Here is a 21,096-nt window from a genome sequence, read left to right as displayed (position 1 = left end):
TATCATTTAATTTTTTCAAGGAGAACCAATACAAGGAAGTATTATCAAGTTGGCTACTACCATGGGAAAGTTAACAAAAGTCAACCTGCTCTACAATCCTATAAGTATCATTGTCTCTGTGCCATTCAAGTTCTATAGCTGCAGCATAACCCAATACCTCATATCCAACTATATCTTATCTGAATAAACCACAGTTAAAAACAACAATACCTACTAATTGTGATGCTACTGCATGCCATTTACTATAAATAATGGGGTCCTTAATGCCATCTTATTCATAAGTGATCCACCCTATGAAATGCAACTTAGGATCATCTTTCCTGGGGAAGAAAAGGAGAAACAATTATCCATAGGCTCCCACTCCCCATTTGTCAAAGGTTCACCTCCTGGGACAAATCACCTGCACTTCTGGGTTGTATATGGCTTGGCAGGGAACAGGTTCCTCTGGTGTCTCACTCTGTGGGGTCAACAGAGACATCCCAGGGTGGAAGGAAAGGTGTGCCTGGCACAGGACTGATGAAAAGCACCGTCAGGCTGCACCTGCAAAAGTAGGTCAGAACCCATGCAGTACTGGTTGTCAGGGCTGTGGCTGGACTGAGAGACAGTGCAGCTGAGGAGATCTGAAATGGTGTGTAAGCTGTCCCCTTAGTACTAAGATACTGTAGTATCTTAGTAGCCATTCACCGTTTTTAGGGAAAAAATGTAAACCCACTTAAATCCAAATTCATAAGTTGAAAACTAATATGTTAGGTATTGTGCTTAGTAATGTAAACTGAGTATAACATTAGTAAAACCATATCATTATAGAGCTAGAGAAATAGCAAATTAGACTCATCTGGCTCTGTGTGTGCAATTTTTGATGAATATTGTGTTTAGGAGATCTTAAAGTTGGAAACTTGTCAGGAGGGATCTGAAGGTCTGACATTTTCTCCACTCCTTAGGCGAATGAACGTGCAAAGGAATCAGCCTGGGCTTGGTGCAGAGCTACCTGGACTAGATTTCTGAGAAATCTAATGTCAGCCAGAGAAGCGCCCCAACTGAGGAACTTAAGGATGAACCAAAGCTTCAGAGCAAAAGCACGTCAGCTAAGTTTGTACCGATATGCATGGTGGAGTACATACACATTAGTCTTCCATGGACTACCATAAGGGACCTTGAACTTTTTGTTTGCACATCAGTTAAAATAATACTGAAAATCTTTTTATTTCTTCCACATTAGGTTAACAGCTAAAATAGTTTACTCTAAGCTTAAGTTGTTGAAAATAATGTAATTTCTAGCCAGTTGTAAGTATTAGCCCTACAACAAACTGTCAAATAATTAAAAAAAATTTCCAGTGGAATCTTGAAATAATAGCAATTCAATAGCCATGATACCTCATTTAAATATGGGAACAAGATTATTTTAATAATCAGAAAATTTATATATACCGTTCCTTTTCTTCTTGCATTTTCCCTTCCATTCAACTCCCTCCACAAAATTTTAATCTAATGGAATTTTTTTATGCTTGGATGTCTTATATTGATTACATACACTTTGTAAAAATTAAGTATATGAATTGAAATCTGAAATTAACATGTTTTCTATAAGCCTCTAATAGATCTAACTTTATTACTGTTATGACACAAAGCAACATGCTTTGCAAATTTTTATAGTTATATAATTATATCTATAAACATAGAAGTAAATGATATGAGAAAGGCTCACGCATTCATATACAGGTCTATGGGACTGCAAGGGTAAGCCCCTCTGGCCACCGGTGCCAGGCGATCTAGATGAGTCCTCTGGGAGGCAGTTTCAAAAACCACGGCACCAGGCACAGAACCCGGACCGCACATGCGCGTGATAGGCATTTCCGGAGACGCGGGCGCTCAGAGCGCGGAGAGGAAGAGCGCGAACATGGCGCCGCCCTCCTGTCTCTGTTTCTGGAACGCTCCCCAGCAGGCCGCCAAATGAGTGTCAACTCAGACGCTTGCCCCTTGGGCGAAGCTCCCAGACAAGCTGAGCGTGTCCCACACACAGTCCCGGAGCAGCCCGGTCGTCGGCGGGAACCGTGGGGCGGGTGAGTCCGGGCTGGAGTCGTGTGCGTTTTCTAAGCTAGGTATTTCAGGGGCTTGTCTCTCAGGTGCAGGTCTTAAAGGTTGAAGATGTCCCATGTGGGGTTCAGGCCCTTGTCTCCTCGGGGAGAAGCTCCCATTTTGCGTTCCCTCCTGACGGTGGGGCGCTGTGCTGGGAGGGGGTGGGGTTTATGGTGAGATTGTGTCCCAGCCTCTACTACCGGGTTTGATGTGGACCTTCTCTTGTTTGTCAGGCAGGTAGGAGTTGCTTAGACAGTGTTTAGGTTTTTTTGCAGAGGCAGTTGTTCCATACGTAGCTGTAGGTTCGGTGTGTTTGTGGAAGGAGGTGAGTTCGGGAACCTGTTAACGACGTCATCTTAAATTGGAACCCCCGAAAAAGGTTCATGATTAAAATACCTTAGCTTATCATCTGCATCTGAATATTACTGATTATGGGAATGAGACGGGGTTCAATGGAATAAAACAGCAGCCAAAAAGTGGAAAATACTAGGTATACAAAAGGTATTTTAATGATAGCTTATTCTCATCAATCTAAATCTACCAGATATGTAATAAGAATAAATAAGCAAACACAGAAGCGATTGACGGAGGATAGCAGTCAGAAATCTTGGTGCCCAAGTGAAAAGTGAATATGGATTTTCACGTATATAGTTGTGAAAGGGAAGGTCCAGAAAGATCTCTCTACTTTGGTTGTATTCTCAGAACGAAGCTGAGGATCGGGAAAATCATTGCTTTAAAGTTACCTATGCTTGCTTAGCCTTGGAACATTTCTGTATGACTCAGGGGTACTGGCATCCCCATTCAAAGACCCCTAGGTATTTGCCATGTTTTATGAACATTATGAATTCCATCATGATCCAATAGAACAAAAGCCATGAGAATAATAGAGTGTGTGCATAAGCAGGGATGTGCATTTACACTGGAAATAAAAGTAGCAATCAAGGTAGAGCTAATTTTTTTAAAAAGCGAGAAAATGAGAAAGTTCATGTCTGAATGCAGTGTAGGAATGATTCTGAAAGAAGAACGGGCAAATCAAGCAAATGTGAGAAGTATTGATTGTATCCTACCAGCAATATCAGAAAAAGGGATGATGAAAACGTATTTACTGAATGAAAAAAAAAAAAAGAAACCGGAAAAGAAAACTGACCTTTTAAGCATGTGGCTAGAGGATTCCTGCTACCGCTGCAGGTCAATGATCGGATTATGATTCAGGAGAAGACGTGCAGGTTTTGGGCAATGTAAAGCCTAAGCTTGGTGGCAGTGTTTCGATGACCTCTTTCTCAGTAGATTTCAGGCCTGGTAGCATCTGGACCATATCAAAGCATCTGGACAAGGCAGCCTGCGCAGGCACCTGCAAACTCACAGGCATCACCAGAAAGGATGCTGCAGGCCTCAGCAGGCTTTCAAAGTGACTGTGAGTGGCCACCCCTACTAACAGTGAAGGTTTCTCTGGGTCATACTCATGCTGTCTCCAGATTCACTAAAGATTTATTATACTTTACATCCTGGTTTTCTATATTGTAGGGGAATCAAGAATGGGACTGTATTCCCACTTTCAGCAAATCAGCATAAAGAAAGCATAGCAGCCCAGAGGAGACAGCTGGGAGGGTAGCAGGGCCTGACTGGTGGGGCTCTGAAGCTGCAGTGTTATCTTTTAATTAACAAATCAAGTAGACATTTTAAGCTCCTATATGTGGGTGTATTTGGTTTTGTCTTAATCTTTATAGATGATGTTAAAGATAATAATTACCTTTTTCTCACTTAAAGTCCTGGGAGCTCTCTTCATTCTTTGTGCTTATTTACGCTAGGCACAATTCAGATAACACTCATTTTAAAAGTTTCTAACATGTCAATCATATATCCATTTATTCATCTATTCAAGATATATTTATTGTGCAAATGCGATGTACTTGGCATTGGAAATAAAGTTGTGGATCAGGTGGTAATTATCCTTGAGCTCATGGAGTTTAGAGCATCATAGGGCAATAGATATTAAAAAAGTAGCCTAATAACTAATTGTATTAAGAATTTTGAAGAATAACTTTAAGGCACTATGTAAGTGTACGAGTTGTCAACTAAGTTGTAATTTCCTTGAAGTCAGGGACCACTTTCTATACTTCTTTTGGGTTTCTCTGTAGCTCCTAACATAGATCATAATATAGAGTATTAGATGCTCAATAAATATTTCATTGATTACCATTTCTGTATTTGAGGCTGAAATGATTAATGTCAAATCAAACATTTTTACTTCCTCACTGAACAAACGTGAAGGCTGTACTGTAATTTTAATCTGTAATTTGTACCTGAAGCCACTGTTCGCAAAACTCACTGAAGTTGTGACCCTTCTCCTAGACCTGTGCTCAGGCCAGAGGCTATGTTTAAGTAAGGTCAGCTGAATTCTTGATCTCTGAATCCTGTTGATTGGTTACTGGGTCTCAGTTCATAGCTCTGTTTTTTTTTTTTTTTTTCATAGCTCTGTTTTTGTTCAGTGGGCCTCCGTAGAGTTTGAAAGCAGTTCTTTGACTTGCCCTTGGTGTAGTTGCCCCTCCCCTACCTGCCTGGTGGCTGCTGCTCCAGCATCCTGCCACAGATCTAACATGGTGGCTCAGGGTGCTCAAGGTGGCCTCAGCAGCTCGACTGTGTTTCAGGATTTACAGTGAAGGTTAAATGGGCTGGTAGGTAATGCTGTTGGAACCCAAGGAGTTTCGTGTTAGTGTTATGCCACTGCGGTATGCTTGCTGATTGGGCAGGAGCTTCAATCCACTTGACGGTTAACAACAAAATAGCAGATCAAATCAGGGCCAAAGTGTCTTTTAAGGGATTGTCTAACAGACAGGCAGTTTTTGTTTGTTTTTTTAGCAAGTAGCTGTCCATGTACTCTAACATGGTGATAACTTTGAACACTAAGGCATCACTTGTTTTTCCTGGAGTAGCTGATATATTGGTTTGGCCAAAAAGCTTGTTCGGGTTTTTCCATAACATTTTACGGAATATTAACTCAGTCATTTTCAAAATTATTCTTAGTCCATAGCAGTGGGCCTATGGTTATGTGCAAAGATCCTTGAATGTGTATTTCAAAGGGACCTAAGAGTAAAAATTGCCTTTTTTATGGTCTCACAAAACATGTTTTTGTACCCCTTGAATTTTCATGCATGTCTTTTTCTGCTGCAGTATAACAAGACGGGTGAGAACAACTTCATCTGTGTATCTTTAGTGTATATCACCTTGCTCTAGGACTGAGAATGTGTTCTGTTGGGGGTATAAATAAGTAAATAGATGGCGACTGCTGAATATATGATGCCATTTAAGATGAGATTTTCTCAGAAGACTCGGGAGAACTTTTGACAATGGATCCTGAATTCCTTCATTGAGTATGAAAGTGAAGAAAATTAAAAAAAAAAAAAAGATTAGAGCTACAATCTCACGAAGTGCCAGTTCATTACATGAGTAGAGAAAAGTATTAGGTCATATGTTCCGTTTACTGCTCTGGTATAGAAAACCTTAACCTTAGGAAGTAGAATGTACAATTTTAGAGAACTCTTCTGGGCAGCCAGTAGCTAAAAACATGTTTTAACCTGTGGGTCTTTATTAATAGATAATTTGCACATCAAAAATTTTAAAATTGATTCTCTTGGGTCTTACAGGTAAAGAATCACACTACGTGCAAACAATAATGATGATTCTGTCTCTGCTTCTTTTAAATGTATAATTTATTTTATTAGTTTGGTCAGACTTTTAAAACAGTGATAAATAATGGTGCCTTCAGGCACACTTGTCAATGGAAATTCCTCTTGTGTTTTGACAGTAGGTATGACATTGACCATTGGTTGTTGAATGAAGAACATTTTTTTCTATTTTATTAATATATTTTAAAATTATCAAGAATGAATGTTTAATTTTTTCCAAATGCTAGTTCAGCATCTATTGAGATGGTTGCTTTAATTCCCTTGGTTATTGATGTGATCAGTTACATTACAGATTTATCTTTTCTGTATTAAAGAACCATTCTATCGTTCTTGGAATGTTTCCTAACTGGCCATGACCATGGTGTCTTTTTTTTAATGTTTACATTACATTAAAGGTTTGTATTTGCTAATATTTTATTTATAAATTTTATACTAATCTTTATAAACTAGATGTGTTTGTAGTTTTTTTTATCTGCTTTGTCAGATTTGTCCATAAGGATTATTTTAGATTGTAAGATTAATTACAATGTGTTTCATTTTTTTCTACACTTATTAAGAGCTTATCAAAGGAATTATCTGTTACTTCAAAGAAGAGAAACATTTTCCCATCAACTGTGTAGGCCATGCATTATTTTTTGAAGGAATGTCTTTGACGACTTTTCCCAATTTATTCCATGGTTATCAATCTTTTACTTTTTCCAAATGAAAACAATTTTGTCATTTTTTGTAGCTTGCCCTTTTTTCTAATTTCATAAAATGTGTCTGTGTTTTTTTCCTCTCACCTCTCTGTTTTTAAACTGTATTTGTCCTAGTTGGTTTATTTCATTGTTCTTTTAAGATAGCTTTCGAATTTATTTATGAATTCCAATTTACCTCTATTTCACTATTTCTTAGTTTTTTGATTTGTATTTTATTCCTCATTTCTGCTGGTTTTCTTGAAGTTTGTTCTGTTTTACTCTTCCTAACTTAAGTATTTTGCCCATTTATTTTATTTTTTAGAAATTAATTATAAAATCTTTGAAGTAACTTTGACTATACAGCAGTATTGTCCAAGTTTTTATATGTAGTGTTCTTATTTTTGTTATTTTCCAAATGGTCTATAGTTGTAATTTTGGTTTCTTTTTCTATCCAAAGGGTATTTAAGAGTAATTTTCCTCTTCTAATTTCTAAATCGTACTTAAATAAAATTATTATAAACTATTTTGTGGTGAGAAAATTTAACTTATATAATTCTTGTCTTTTGAATTAAATGAGTTTATTGTTCTTGTTTTTCTTTTTTGCAGCTGAGTAGAAGGTGGTGGGGAGGGTAAAAGGGCATAGTTACTCCTTTTTTCACAGAGTAGAATAGAGAAGGTAGAAAGTAACATCTGCCTTGTTCCTTAGTTGTAACTCCTTGGATCTTTGAGTCTGGGAACATATGGGGAGAAATAATGAAGGTCTCCCTACATTCTTGTTATTGGTGATTTCTGTTCTATGATGTCAAGTTGGAATGTGATGTGAGTAGAATTCTGTGTAGGTTTATCTTAATCTAATTTTCTCTGTTTTGTGATCACCTATTACTCTTAAGTTACCAGGTTGACTGTTTGTTTTCTTTTTTAAATCATTTTTATTATTTTTTTAAAAAATTGTTTGAATTTTGGTGTGTTTGTCCAGTGTGTTAGGAATTACTATCTAGAGGCCAATATGAACCCAAACTTCTAACAACTTTGACCTTCTTAAAATTATTGTTTATCTTCTATTTTATTAATCTCAAAACGTACAGAAAGGTAAAAATAAATAGATTAATATCATCCATAATTCAAACATCCTTAGATCACCAAAGTATTAATATTTTGGTGAATAGTTTCCTGTTTCTGTTAATTTTTAATACAGTTGAGCATACATTAAGCTTTCTACTTCTTTAAACCCTTAAGGAAATTCACTTGAAGGAAAAATACGATCTAGGAAGGGTGGATCTAAATAATTCACCCACTTTCAATAGGAAGGCAAAACAATTTCTTCTCACCAGATGTCTGCAGCAAATCCTGAATCACCGCAGAGAGCAGTGAACACAAGGTGGGAGGGGCGTCAAGGAACAGTGAACATGCACACAAAGCATCCAAATTAAAACTCACTAATAAGACGAAGGACAGCTGGTATCTGTATAGATAATATTGTATAGGAGGTGAAGCCAGGGATTATGCATGTTATGTCTTTACTGTTGATTACATAGTAAAGATTAATAAAATGCCCAATATTCAAGAAATCCTAGTCTCCTCAACAATTCATGTTAGTAAAGATAAGCCTTTTTGAAAGAAATGAATTTTGAGCAGTTTGAAGAAAGAGTAAAATAACTTGCTCAAAGAATAATCTGAATATATTTTGCATGACTGAGAATCTTGGAAGAATGTAGAGATATGAGGAGAAATGCACAGTCAAGCGTAGGTGTCTGTTTTTACAGAGGCAAAAGGAATATGAGTGTGGAGATGGCAAGCAGAAAATAAAATTCAGCTGGACTAATTGGAAGACTAGTATTTATGAGGTGGGACTCCTGTGTTTGTGGGGGAGAATATGATGCAATTTAGAAAAGATCAAAACATTGTCATTCTTGAAAAAAATTTCCTATGAAGATGGATAGATAAGGATTAATGCTGGATAGAAAGAGTGCTTGTTAGGGAAGGTTAGCTACATTATTGCCCCAAATTTACAGTATTACACAACACCAATTTTGCATCAATGCTTTGGCCAAATGCCAGGAGAACACCCAACAGAAAATCTACTAAATCTGCTGTGGAGCCAGTAAACAATTGGTTTCTGAAGAAACACATTTTGAAGATATTTTATATTCATAGACATTAGAATTTGCCTCTGTGGTTGGCAGAACACTTTAAACAGTAATGTGAAACCACTTGCATCTACTAATTGCTTACTTATTCAATTGTCTTTTTTTTTGACCTGTGCAGTAGCAGGGAATAAAGAGAAGCTGGTAATGACTGCATAATTGTGGACCTATGAAGCTCAGGCTCAGATCTTTGCTGTGCCCCTAATTTACTGGTTGACCTGGGTCAAATTACTCCGTCTCTTAGTATCAATTTCCATAGAAATAAAACAAGAGATTTGAATTCTTAGCTCTCTATGTTCCATTTCAATGTTGAAGTTCTAGAATTCTGTGAGTCAGATTCCTGTCAGTGCTGTGTTAGGTGATAATAATTTCATATATATTTCATATATATATATAATGATTTATATATAAATAATTATATATATATGATTCATGTATGATTCATGCATGATCATATATATGATTCATGTATGATCATATATGATTCATATATATAATTCATATAATAATTTCATATATATATACACACACATATGCAGATATATATTCTTTTACAAAACACCTTTGAAATATTGTAATGATAACAAATATTTATTACTTAGTGTTTGCTAGGCACTGTACAAGCATTCTCTAATGCAAAGAGGCATGTAGTGTAGTGGTTATGGAGTGAAGTCTGTAAAGTTCAGGCTCTCCCCGCCACCACTTCTAGCCAGGTGGTTTTAGTTAGGTGCTTTTGAAACTTGAACTTGCATAGGAATCATCTGTCAATCTTATTGAAAGGTAGATTTTGAATCAGTAACCTGAGCTTGAAATTTGGCATTTCTAACAAGCTCCCAAATGACGCTGATGCTTCTGGTCCTTGGAGCATATTTCTGTGCCTCAGTATCCTTTTCTACAAAATAAGGATAATAATAGTATTTATCTACCTCATACAGTTGCTGTAGGGATTAAGTGAATTCATACGACCAAAGTACTTTAATAGTGCCTGGTATATAGTAGCACTTAGCAACTGTTGGCTATTATTATTATCAACCTTCAAATCAGCCCCACAGGATAGGTGCTCTTGTTGTTCATTTTCCTAGGGAGAAAACTGAAGGTAGAGAAGTTAAGTAAGTGACTTATTCAAGGTCACATTATTAGTCATAGAGCACAGGGCCTTGACTTTAACTGGTAGTTTTTCATGATTTATGTAGGAAGCAGCTGCATAGACTTGTTTATTTTTTTCATAAAAAATGCAAGAACCCAAGTTTTAAGCCCGCAAGTCCCACTGTAGCAAAAAAGTCACCACAGCTTTACTTAATAGCTTTCTTCAGTGTCTCTTTATTCTCAGGAATTTGTTTCCGAAGGTTGAAAAGCACGCTTCATGCAGCACTTTCAGTCATGCTTTCAGTGCACACAGAGATGGTCTACAGTTTCCATCTTCTCGTATTGAAAGTTTCTGCTCCTCTTCAAATCATTTGCTTCTTCACTCTTTTTCAGCATAATTTCTTTATCTTTCCATTTACATTAGCTTTGTCATACCGGGGACGGAAAAAAAGAAGTAAATGACTAGGTTCATTACCTAGGTGAGAATATTTTCAAAATAATACCATAGACTTCCTGTCAAGAGTGTATGTGTTATGCAATGATTTTCCAGGGGTGGTGGCTAGGCTGTACCCTTGTGATCTCTGGGTACCTGTGTGGGAGGCCAGGTCAAGAGGAACTGTCTTGTGACTGACTTTGTCAGTGTGAGAAATAAGTTTACAACCTGAGCTTTAGACAAAATTTTGTTAAAGTGTATGGTTTGTACACTTATCATCTGGTAGTTCCTTTCTGAACTCAAAAGAACTTAAAAGGAGTGTGGATGACAGTCAGCAAACTAAGCTGCTAATGGCTACTTGAATCAACCCTGGCTCAATATTTTTGCTCCTTTATGGAAAAAGCAATGACCCAAGACATTTTTAGAGGCACTAATAGAAGAAAAGGGAATTAATGTTTCTCATTCCTAAAAATATTAATTGTTTACATTTTTAATTGAATTTGGGTTGAAAAGCAAATCAAAAATATTGCATTAAAATGTGAAGTTGAAGAAAATACCATATTTATTCCACTGTTAGAGATTGTTCCCAGAGATAATTTGATAGGGCTCATTGTCTTTCTGCTCTGGTGCACCAAAGCTATTGCTCCTTTCATCTAATTAGTTTTGTTCTCCAGGTTTTCACCTGAGCAGTTACCAAGTCAGTGTCTGGAAATCAATAGATTATAGAAGTTTAGGGATTTGTTATATTTGGAGAGCAAGGATGTGAAAATGCAGCATGTCAGAACTTATTTAAATTAGTCAACAGAAGGGAAATTAGATCTCCCAAAATAGTAGCACTGGGCAGATCATACCAGTAATTTAAGGGGAAGTGACCAAATTTGAGAAGTGAGGACTTGCTATAAATCTCAGCATCTTTACTACAGGTTTCATTTCCTCATACGTTCTTAAAAAGGCATGTTAAGAATGCATGCAGCTGGTTGTATCTTTGGACTGTAAAGAGTAGTTTTTCATAATTTCTACTCCTGGTACAATACAGTTGCTCACATTTGCTCGTTTATACGTCCATCCATTCATTCCATACGGATGTATTGAGATAGTACTGTGAACCAGCCTTGCCGATGGATTGATTATGGAGAGTCTGAGAGAGGGAAAAATCAAAGAGTAACCTTAGGTTTTTGGCTGGATAAATGGAGTAGTAATGGGATAGTCTCTCATCTACTGGGAGGCTGGAGAAGGAGATATTTTAGAGGCTGTAGAGTAGGATTCCCGAGTTGGGTTTTGGCGATACTGAGGAGGGTCCTGTAGGTGAGGCTGCAGAGTAGGGTTCCCGAGTTGGGTTTTGGCGTTACTGAGAAGGGTCCTGTAGGTGAGGCTGCAGAGTAGGGTTCCCGAGTTGGGTTTTGGCGATACTGAGAAGGGTCCTGTAGGTGAGGCTGCAGAGTAGGGTTCCCGAGTTGGGTTTTGGCGATACTGAGGAGGGTCCTGTAGGTGAGGCTGCAGAGTAGGGTTCCCGAGTTGGGTTTTGGCGATACTGAGAAGGGCCCTGTAGGTGAGGCTGCAGAGTAGGATTCCCGAGTTGGGTTTTGGCGATACTGAGAAGGGCCCTGTAGGTGAGGCTGCAGAGTAGGGTTCCCGAGTTGGGTTTTGGCGATACTGAGAAGGGTCCTGTAGGTGAGGCTGCAGAGTAGGGTTCCCGAGTTGGGTTTTGGCGATACTGAGAAGGGTCCTGTAGGTGAGGCTGCAGAGTAGGGTTCCCGAGTTGGGTTTTGGCGATACTGAGAAGGGTCCTGTAGGTGAGGCTGCAGAGTAGGGTTCCCGAGTTGGGTTTTGGCGATACTGAGGAGGGTCCTGTAGGTGAGGCTGCAGAGTAGGATTCCCGAGTTGGGTTTTGGCGATACTGAGAAGGGTCCTGTAGGTGAGGCTGCAGAGTAGGATTCCCGAGTTGGGTTTTGGCGATACTGAGAAGGGTCCTGTAGGTGAGGCTGCAGAGTAGGATTCCCGAGTTGGGTTTTGGCGATACTGAGAAGGGTCCTGTAGGTGAGGCTGCAGAGTAGGGTTCCCGAGTTGGGTTTTGGCGATACTGAGGAGGGTCCTGTAGGTGAGGCTGCAGAGTAGGGTTCCCGAGTTGGGTTCTGGCGATACTGAGGAGGGTCCTGTAGGTGACTGGATGTGCACATTCAGAGTGTGAGTGATCAGGGATGGTGATTTGGACGTCATCATCATATAGACAGAATATAAAGCTATTGGACTAGATTAAGCACCTGGGGAGTAGGTGTAGTCTTAGGTAAGAAGGTCTAGACCTGAGATATGGTCACCCCACCACATTCGCTTTAGCAGAGAAGAAGGATTCTATGAAGTAGATGGAAAAGGAGCAGCCTGTGAAGCAGGAGGTAAAGTCTTAAAGTGCGTTGTCCTGGAAGCCAAGAAAAGAAAGTGTTTCATGAGGGACATGATTAACTGTGCTTGATGCTGCTGAGAGTTAGGAGATGGGGACCAAGCGTTGACGATTGGGCTTGGCGACGTGAGTGAGCTTGGTGGAATGCTGAGTTAACATCTGATTAGAGGGATTGAGAACCTGAAGACAGCTATCACAGGCATCTCTTTTTTTTTTTTTTTTTTTTTTTTGCGGTACGCGGGCCTCTCACTGTCGTGGCCTCTCCCGTTGCGGAGCACAGGCTCCGGACACGCAGCCTCCGAGGCCATGGCTCACGGGCCCAGCCGCTCCGCGGCATGTGGGATCTTCCCGGACCGGGGCACGAACCCGTGTCCCCTGCATCGGCAGGCGGACTCTCAACCACTGCACCACCAGGGAAGCCCAGGCATCTCTTTTTAGGAGTTTTTCTATAAATAAGAATAGAAAAATGGACCAGCTGCTGGAGGGAGATTGTGGGGTCAAAGAGGGTATTTTTAAGATGGACATATTACAGCATATTTGTATAGTAAAGAGAAGACTGGTGTTCCAATCAGAAGAGAGAATAATTGTAGAAGCAAAGTCTTTGAGTAGGGGTAAGGAAATGGAATTAAGATAATTAAAGAAGGGGTTAGGGGCTTCCCATTTAGGAAATTATTTCCTAAATGATTCTATTTTATTAGGAAAATAAGAGGCAAGAATTTCAGCTAACAGTAAGGATGGAGCTAGTATGGAAATTTGGGGAGAGAAGAGAGATATGAAAAGAGGTGTTTGTGGACTGCGAAAGTCAGAGGAATGTAGAAGGTTGCTGGGCAGTATTTTTGAGATTTGAGGTCATATTTGAAAGATTAGTCAGCATAGTTCTGTGTTTTTCTCTAGCCACATTCAGCTGCTCAGTTGCAGATGTGCAGTAGATACTGAGTTAGGTTTTAGCAGGTTTTTTTTTTTGCCACACCACGTGGCGTGTGGAACTTGCCTGACCAGGGATTGAACCCGTGCCCCCTGCAGTGGAAGCGCAGAGTCTTAACCACTGGGCCACCAGGGAAGTCCAAATTTTAGCAGTGTTAAACTTTGTCAGATAAGTATGAAGGAAGCCAACTAGGTGAGGATGTATGCAGGGAGTGAATAAAATGATGGATCTTGTATCTAAATTTGGTAAGCAGTGAAGGAGGGACTTGAGAAGGGTAGGTGGTAGGACCAATGGACTGGATGTCCCAATAGAGCCAAGGGAGTTTTGGAGTGAGTATGAAAGAAAGAGTGAGCTGGAAAGATAGAAGTTAGACATTAGATATTGATATGCTGGAAACTGAGATTATGGATCTCAGTAATGACAAAATCTAGGGTATAAACACTGAAGTGTGTGCTTGAGGTAAGGTTGAGGGCAAGGTCAATTGTCAGGAATAGGTCAAGAACCTGACATGTCATAGTATTCCATAGTATTAAATGGGTCAGTTATTTGAATATTATGATCACCAGTAACTCACAGGAAATGTGATGGAAGACACAATCCAGGGGTGCAACTTTTCAAGGAATGAGAGGTTATGACTAGGAGGATGGTAGATAATTGATAGGGAGGGATGGCAGCTGCGAAATCTATTTTTATAGTCATAACTTTAAAGGGAGATCGAACAGCATAGTTACGTATGTACTTTACTCTGGCAAATTCGGTTTGTCAGACAGAGATCTACCGTAGGCAGATTGATGGGTTTTATCAGAGTTGGAGCTTTTGCTGTACTGTTGTGCTAAAACAAAAAGGGAGAAAGTGAAAGGTGTTTCCAAGGCAGTCCTTCTAGTTAAGGACTAATGGAATTCAAACTGGGCAAGAAGAGAGGGAAGACATGAGAAGAGTGATCAAGAGGGAAAGTAGGATGATAGTGGATTGGAAGGCTCGGTAAATGGAAACGAAGAATTGCTGCAGAATGTGTACAGAGTGCCCAAGCTGAAAGTTTAGAACATGGTGTTCAAAGAGTGGGAAGTTTGAGGCTGTTTTGAAGGTGGTACAGTTAATGGTGATGACAAGATAGAATGGGTGACTGGGCTTGGTGGAGGCAATCTTTGGACTTGAGGAGGTAGAGGAACTGAGACACCAGAGTGTTGATGCCATTATTGTAATTATTTTCTGACAGGAGTAGGGGCAGAAAGGAGCTTGTGTAACAGTTAATAAAAATTAATCAATAAGTGATGCAGAGCGACCAGGATTTGTAGATGACAGTAACAAGTAGGGGGAGTGTTAGGCTTGAACTTTAAGAGATCTGAGCTTTTGAGCAGAGAGAGAGAACTGGTTTGGAGGGAGCAATGGGCGCAAGGTGGATAACTGCTCCATTTCCAGACTTTGAGGCATGGGAGGGTGCGAGAGGAATAAATCTTCCCCTCAGGAGGGCTGTAGAGGAGACTCGTGTCACCATAACACAGCCAGGAGAAGGAGGTGTTCAGAGAAGAATGGAATGAGCTGGCTGGAGCTGAATAAGAAAGTACCGCCAACTGGGTGACTTAGAATAACAGAAATTTATTGTCTCATAGTTTTGAAGGCCAGAAGTCTGAAATCAAGACATTGACAGGGGCATGTTCCTGTTGAAGCCGTCAGGGGAAAATCTGTTCCAGGCCTGTCTCCTAGCTTCTGGTAGTTCCTTGCCTGCGGCAACATAAATCCAACATGACGTTCTCCCTGAGTGTGTGCCTGTTTCCAAATTTCTCCTTTTTATGAGGATACCAGTCATAGTGGGTTAGAAGTCCACCCTACTCCAGTATGACTTAATTCTAACTTAAGTAATTATGTTTGTGATGACCCTGTTTTTTTTACATTTTATTTTTAAATTTTAATTTTGTTTCTTCCAGTTTTATTGAGGTATAATTGACATACAGCACTATATAAGTTTAAGGTGTACAGCATAATACTTTGATTTACATACATCATGAAATGATTACCATAATAAATCTAGTGAAAATCCATCATCTCATATAGATACAAGATTAAATAAACAGAAAATATATATATATTTCCTTTTGATGAGAACTCTTAGGATTTACTCTTGACAATATTAACACATAACGTATTGCAGAGTTAATTATATTTATGTTGTACATTACATTCCTGGTACTTATTTACCTTATAACTGGAAGTTTATACCTTTTGACAACCTTCACCCAATTACCCTTCCCCCAACCCCTGCCTCTGGTCACCACAAATCAGATCTCTTTTTCTATGAGTTTGTTTGTTTGTTTTTGAAGTATTGATGAGCAACACCATGTTAGCTCCTGGTGCGGACATAGTGATTCGATATTTCTATACGTTTCAAAGTGATCACCACAATAAGTCTAGTTACCATCTGTCACCATACAAAGGTTTTTTGTAATTATTGACTGTATTCCCCACACTGTACATTTCATAACCATGACTCATTTATTTTGTAACTGAAAGTTTGCACTTCTTTTTTTTTTCGGTACGTGGGCCTCTCACTGTTGTGGCCACTCCCGTTGTGGAGCACAGGCTCCGGACGCGCAGGCTCAGCAGCCATGGCTCACGGGCCCAGCCGCTCCGCAGCATGTGGGATCTTCCTGGACCGGGGCACGAACCCTTGTCCCCTGCATCGGCAGGCGGACTCTCAACCACTGCGCCACCAGGGAAGCCCAGTTTGTACCTCTTAATCTCCCTCATCTATTTCTCTCATCTTCCACCCCACCCCCAGCAACCACCTATTTGTTCTCTGTATCTGTGACTCTGTCTCTGTTTTATTGTGTTTGTTCGTTTTGTTTTCTTAGATTCCACATGTAAGTGAAATTATGTAGTATTTGTTTTTCTCTGACTTATTTCACTTAGTATAATACTCTCTAGGTTCATCCACATTGCTGTAAAGGCAAGGTTTCATTCTCTTTCATGGCTGAGTAATATTCTGAGCATATACTATACACACACATAAATATATATATACACACATACACACACATATATGTGTGTATATATATACACATATGTGTGTGTGTTTATACACACACACACACACACACACACACATGCATACACACCACATCTTCTTTATCCACTTATATATCGATGGGCACTTAGGTTGCTTCCATATCTTACTATTGTGAATAATGCTACAGTGAACATAGGGGTGCATATACCTTTTTAAATTAGAGTTTTGTTTTCCTTGGAAAAATATCCAGAAGTGGAATTGCTGGATTGTATGGTAGTTCTATTTTTAATTTTTTGAGGGACCTCCATACTGTTTTCCTAGTGGCTGTACCAATTTATATTCCCACCAACAGGGCACAAGGCTTCCCTTTTCTCCACATCCTTGCCAGTACTTGTTATTTGCTGTGTTTTTGATAATAGCTATTCTGACAAATGTGAGGTGATATCTCATTGTGGTTTTGATTTACATTTCCCTGACGATTAGTGATGTTGAAGATGTTTTCATGTGCCTATTTGTCATCTGTATGTCTTTGGAATAATGTCTATTCAAGTTCTCTGCCCATTTTTAAGTTGGATTTTTTTTTTAAAGTTAAGTTGTATGAGTTCTTTGTGTGACACATATTAACCCCTTGTCACACATATCATTTGCATATATCTTCTACCATTCAGTAGGCAATATTTTCATATGTTGATAGTTTCCTTTCCTGTGCAAAAGATTTTGAGTTTAATTAGGTCACATTTGTTTGTTTTTGCTTTTGTTTCCCTTGCCTGAGGAGAAATATATAAAAAAAAAATATTGCTGAGACCAATATCAAAGAGCCTACTGCCTATGTTTTCTTCTAGGAGTTTTATGGTTTCAGGTCTTACACTTAAGTCTTTAATTCATTTTGAATTTATTTTTGTTTATGGTGTGAGAAAGTAGTCAAGTCCAGTTTGATTCTTTTGCATGTAGCTGTCTAGTTTTCTCAACATCATTAACTGAAGAATTTGTCATTTCCCTATTGTATATTCTTGCCCCTTTTTTTCATATTAATTGTCCATATAAGTATGGGTTCATTTCTGGGCTCTCTCTTCTGTTCCATTGATTTATGGGTCTGTTTTTGTGCTAACGCCATACTGTTTTGATGACCGTAGCTTTTTAGTTTAGTTTAAAATCAGGGAGCATGATGCTTTCAGCTTTGTTCTTCTTTCTCAAGATTGTTTTGGTTATTCAGGGTCTATTGTGTTTCCATACAAATTTTGGAGTTATATGTTGTAGTTCTGTGAAGAATGCCATTGGAATTTTGATAGGGATTGCACTAAATCTGTAGATTGCCTTGGATAGTATAGTCATTTTGACACTATTAATTGTTCCAGTCCATGAGCACAGTACATCTTTCCATTTGTTTGTGTCATCTTAAATTTCTTTCATCAGTGTGTAATGACCCTACTTTTAAATTAGGTCACACTCTGAGGTACTGAGGATTAGGAGTTACACATAGGAATTTGTGTGGGTGGGGCCACAGTTCAAGCCATAACAAGAGTGTTTGCTGATGACACATAAGGGGAAGGGGTTGAGAGGTAGATGATGGTTAGGAAAGTTGTTCAGAGTCATAAATGTACAGAAGACTTGGGATGATGGATGATGTGGGAGCTCAGGTTTCTGGTTAACAGGTAATAGGGATGTGACGTATGAGAACTGATGGCCAAGCAGGACAATGTGGGGCCATTGGACAGGTGTTCTCTACTGCAGCTCTCAGCAGGATGGTGGCCAAGGGAGGAGAGAAATAGCCCTCAGTGTGCTGGTCTCAGGAACAAGAGGAACTCTGAGAATTTCCTTCTCTAGTTCTGAGGTGGTGTGGTGGACTTAGGAGGGCCTGTCTCACTTGGAACATGAGGCTGGGAATACTTCTCCTTTCAGGGATTGTGTTGTGATGGCCAAGACAGGAGAAATGGAGATGTGTCTTTATCATCTGATGGTGTGGTGATGTGGTACTTATTACTCAGGTGACTTTGTGAAGCTACAAGTATTTTGTCAGCTATAGAGTCCAGTATGATGTATGGTATTATGAAGAAAGATTCTTAACATGTTTTAGCAATAGCAAAACTCAGATTTCAAGGGGGCATGCTTATTCTTAAAGGGAGAAACTTTTACTGGATATGAGAACGTAGAATTATTTAACCTGTTCTTTATGATATGGTGCTGCTAAGTGAGCTTTCTGCGTTCATCAAGACATGATGGGACCTCTATCAGCATGATCTTCACAAATTTGTCAAATAGAAGAAGTTTGGTTTGAGTGTCCATCTGTTGTTTCCTTCTATACAGGTATTCTTATTCCATTTGCATATACTTTCTTTTCACTCTCCAGGGACTCTTTACTTGCCTGATTTACTCTTTTTGATTCTCCATTCTCTTCATGAGCTGCCTCAGTGATATTTTAGAAAAATACTTTTATTTAATTGATATTTAAAAAATGAAAAGGAAGAACACGAGCTACAGTTTTTTTTAACTGTTACCTATGATATTAGAGGCTTTCACATTGTTACTTCCTAATTTCAAGTACTTTTCATCGGAAGGGAATAAATAGTACCCTGTTTGAATAGATGATGTTTATCTTTTATAAACAGAGCCACAGAGAGATTAAGTGACTTTACTCGAGGTTATACATCTTGTTGGAGGAACACATTCTTGATTCAAACTGAGTCTGATGGACTTTAAAGTCCCCTTTTCTTCAGGGCATTATTTATTCCCTAGAGTAACAAACTCGAAGCTTCCTTCAAGTATTTTCAGTGAAGGAAGATGCTGCTTGGTATAATAAAGGCAGCTCCCTGATGTGGAGGGCTGAGACCTGGTATCATATCTGGTTTTATCATTTAGTAGCCATGTGATTCCCTATCCTCAACTGTAAAATAGGGCTAATAATATCTACCCCAGGATTATGATGATGATGAATAAATTATATGAAAAAGAACTGAGGAAATCAGTGCCTGTCATATTATGTGTGTGTGTTTTATTTTCTTTACTATTATTATTATTTGGCTGCATTGGGTCTTAGTTGTGGCATGTGGGGTCTTCGTTGTGGCATGCGGGCTCTTTGTTTTGGTGCGTGGGCTTCTCTCTAGTTGTGGCTCAGGGGCTCCAGGGTGCGTGGGCTCTGTAGTTGTGGTGTGCGGGGTCCAGAGTGTGTGGGCTCTGTAGTTTGCGGCACGTGGGCTCTCTACTTGAGGCACACAAGCTCAGTAGTTGTGGTGCGCAGCCTTATTTGCCCTGCAGCACGTGGGATCTTAGTTCCCTGACCAGGGATCAAGTCTGCCTCTCCTGCATTGGAAGGTGGATTCTTTACCACTGGGCCACCAGGGAAGTCCCTGTGTGTTTTAATAATGATTATTTCTTTCTCTTTGCCATTAGTTATTTGGATTCAGAACCAGAATGCCTATTATACCAGAGGAAAAAAAAATCACAGCAGTTGGTAATGATGGACCAGGGGATAGGTGACGTGGTTGAGAAATTTTTAAGCATATCTCAAACCACATAAGGCCAAAAGTCCAGATCTAAAATTTGGCTTTAGTTTGTGAGTTAGAATACATTATTATTATTCCACAGAGGGGAAAAAAAATCTCTAGTAAAAAGGAGTAGATTTTGACCTTTCCCAGATTAGTGCAGTCGCTCCTTTAACAGGTCCAAATTAATCAAGCATTACTATGTTCAGCCCTTCCAAGTGTGGCTAAGCTATTATTAAGGGTAATTCAGGAACATCAACAATTTCCTCTTAACCTTAAAAGTCAAAGGAATTCCGTTGGAACGTGAGCTTGAGTATAAGACGGAAATGGGAGGACGAGACTCAGTAAACTTCAGCCCCATGTAATTGAGTCATTCCCTCATTGAGGCCTGTAGTGGAACCTCCTGAATAATACAGACTTGAGATCGCTCCTATGGCAGCAGTCTCAAACTTTAGTGTACTTCATCATCTCTAGGGAACCTGGAAAAAAGTCCTTTTGCTCAGAGATTCTAAACCATTGACATTAGCTGAGACCCAGGCCTCTGCATTTCTGTAAGGCTGTCATGGTGGTTCTGATGCAGAGCACCAACAGGTGACTCTTTGAGAAGTACTAAGCAATTGGTACTAAGCTTATCGCTTGCAAAATGTAAGCATTTTAAGTCAGTGACCAGTTGTTTTCTGTTGTCCTTTGTTCTTGACTTGCTCTACTTGGCACCTTGTGATGCACATGAATGGGGGCTTAATATATATTAGTATGTGAAAAAATCTTGGGAAATTTTACCTGTAAACTGTTAGCACTTCAAGGAAAGGGTCAGCATAAATTAGTTCTCATATTACCCTCTAGTAGAAGATGTTGGCTATATTTTTTTCCCTCCTGTTTCCTCCAGCTTCTTGAATCAAAGTTATCCATTTTCTTTGTAATAGAATGCTCAGTAAAGGAAGTTAAATGCATCAGTCCTATAGCTGTGTTTTCTGCAAAATTCAATAATGCTGATCTCTTTAATTTCAGGTCTCTTAGGGGCACAGAATAAAGAATCAGATTTATAAGGCTAGAAGAATTCATCAAATGCCACATAATATGTTCCTTGCCTTTGGCAAGATCACATCTTAGTCAATCTACTGCAGTTGAATTTCCAAGGGCACCAGTGGTACGTGCACCTACACTGGGGGGGATCCCACCTGCACACATGTT

The 21,096-nt window shown here is 39.3% G+C and overlaps 1 protein-coding gene across 6 annotated transcripts in view; it reads left to right on the top strand.

Annotated features, from left to right (window-relative positions):
- Positions 1-1,871: 1,871 nt before the first annotated feature.
- Positions 1,872-21,096, top strand: part of LOC307183458 (uncharacterized protein) — a 921,334-nt gene continuing 902,109 nt past the window's right edge. For all 6 annotated transcript variants that reach the window (XR_013827469.1, XR_013827470.1, XR_013827471.1 and 3 more), the window contains exon 1: positions 1,872-2,060. The gene's annotated coding sequence lies outside the window, so the exon portion shown is untranslated. The remainder of the gene's footprint in view (positions 2,061-21,096) is intronic.

Source organism: Stenella coeruleoalba (genome assembly GCF_951394435.1).
Source record: "Stenella coeruleoalba genome assembly, chromosome: 3".
Lineage (NCBI taxonomy): Eukaryota > Metazoa > Chordata > Mammalia > Artiodactyla > Delphinidae > Stenella > Stenella coeruleoalba.
Note: the sequence above shows the minus strand (reverse complement) of the source record. Positions and strands in the feature narration are given on the sequence as shown.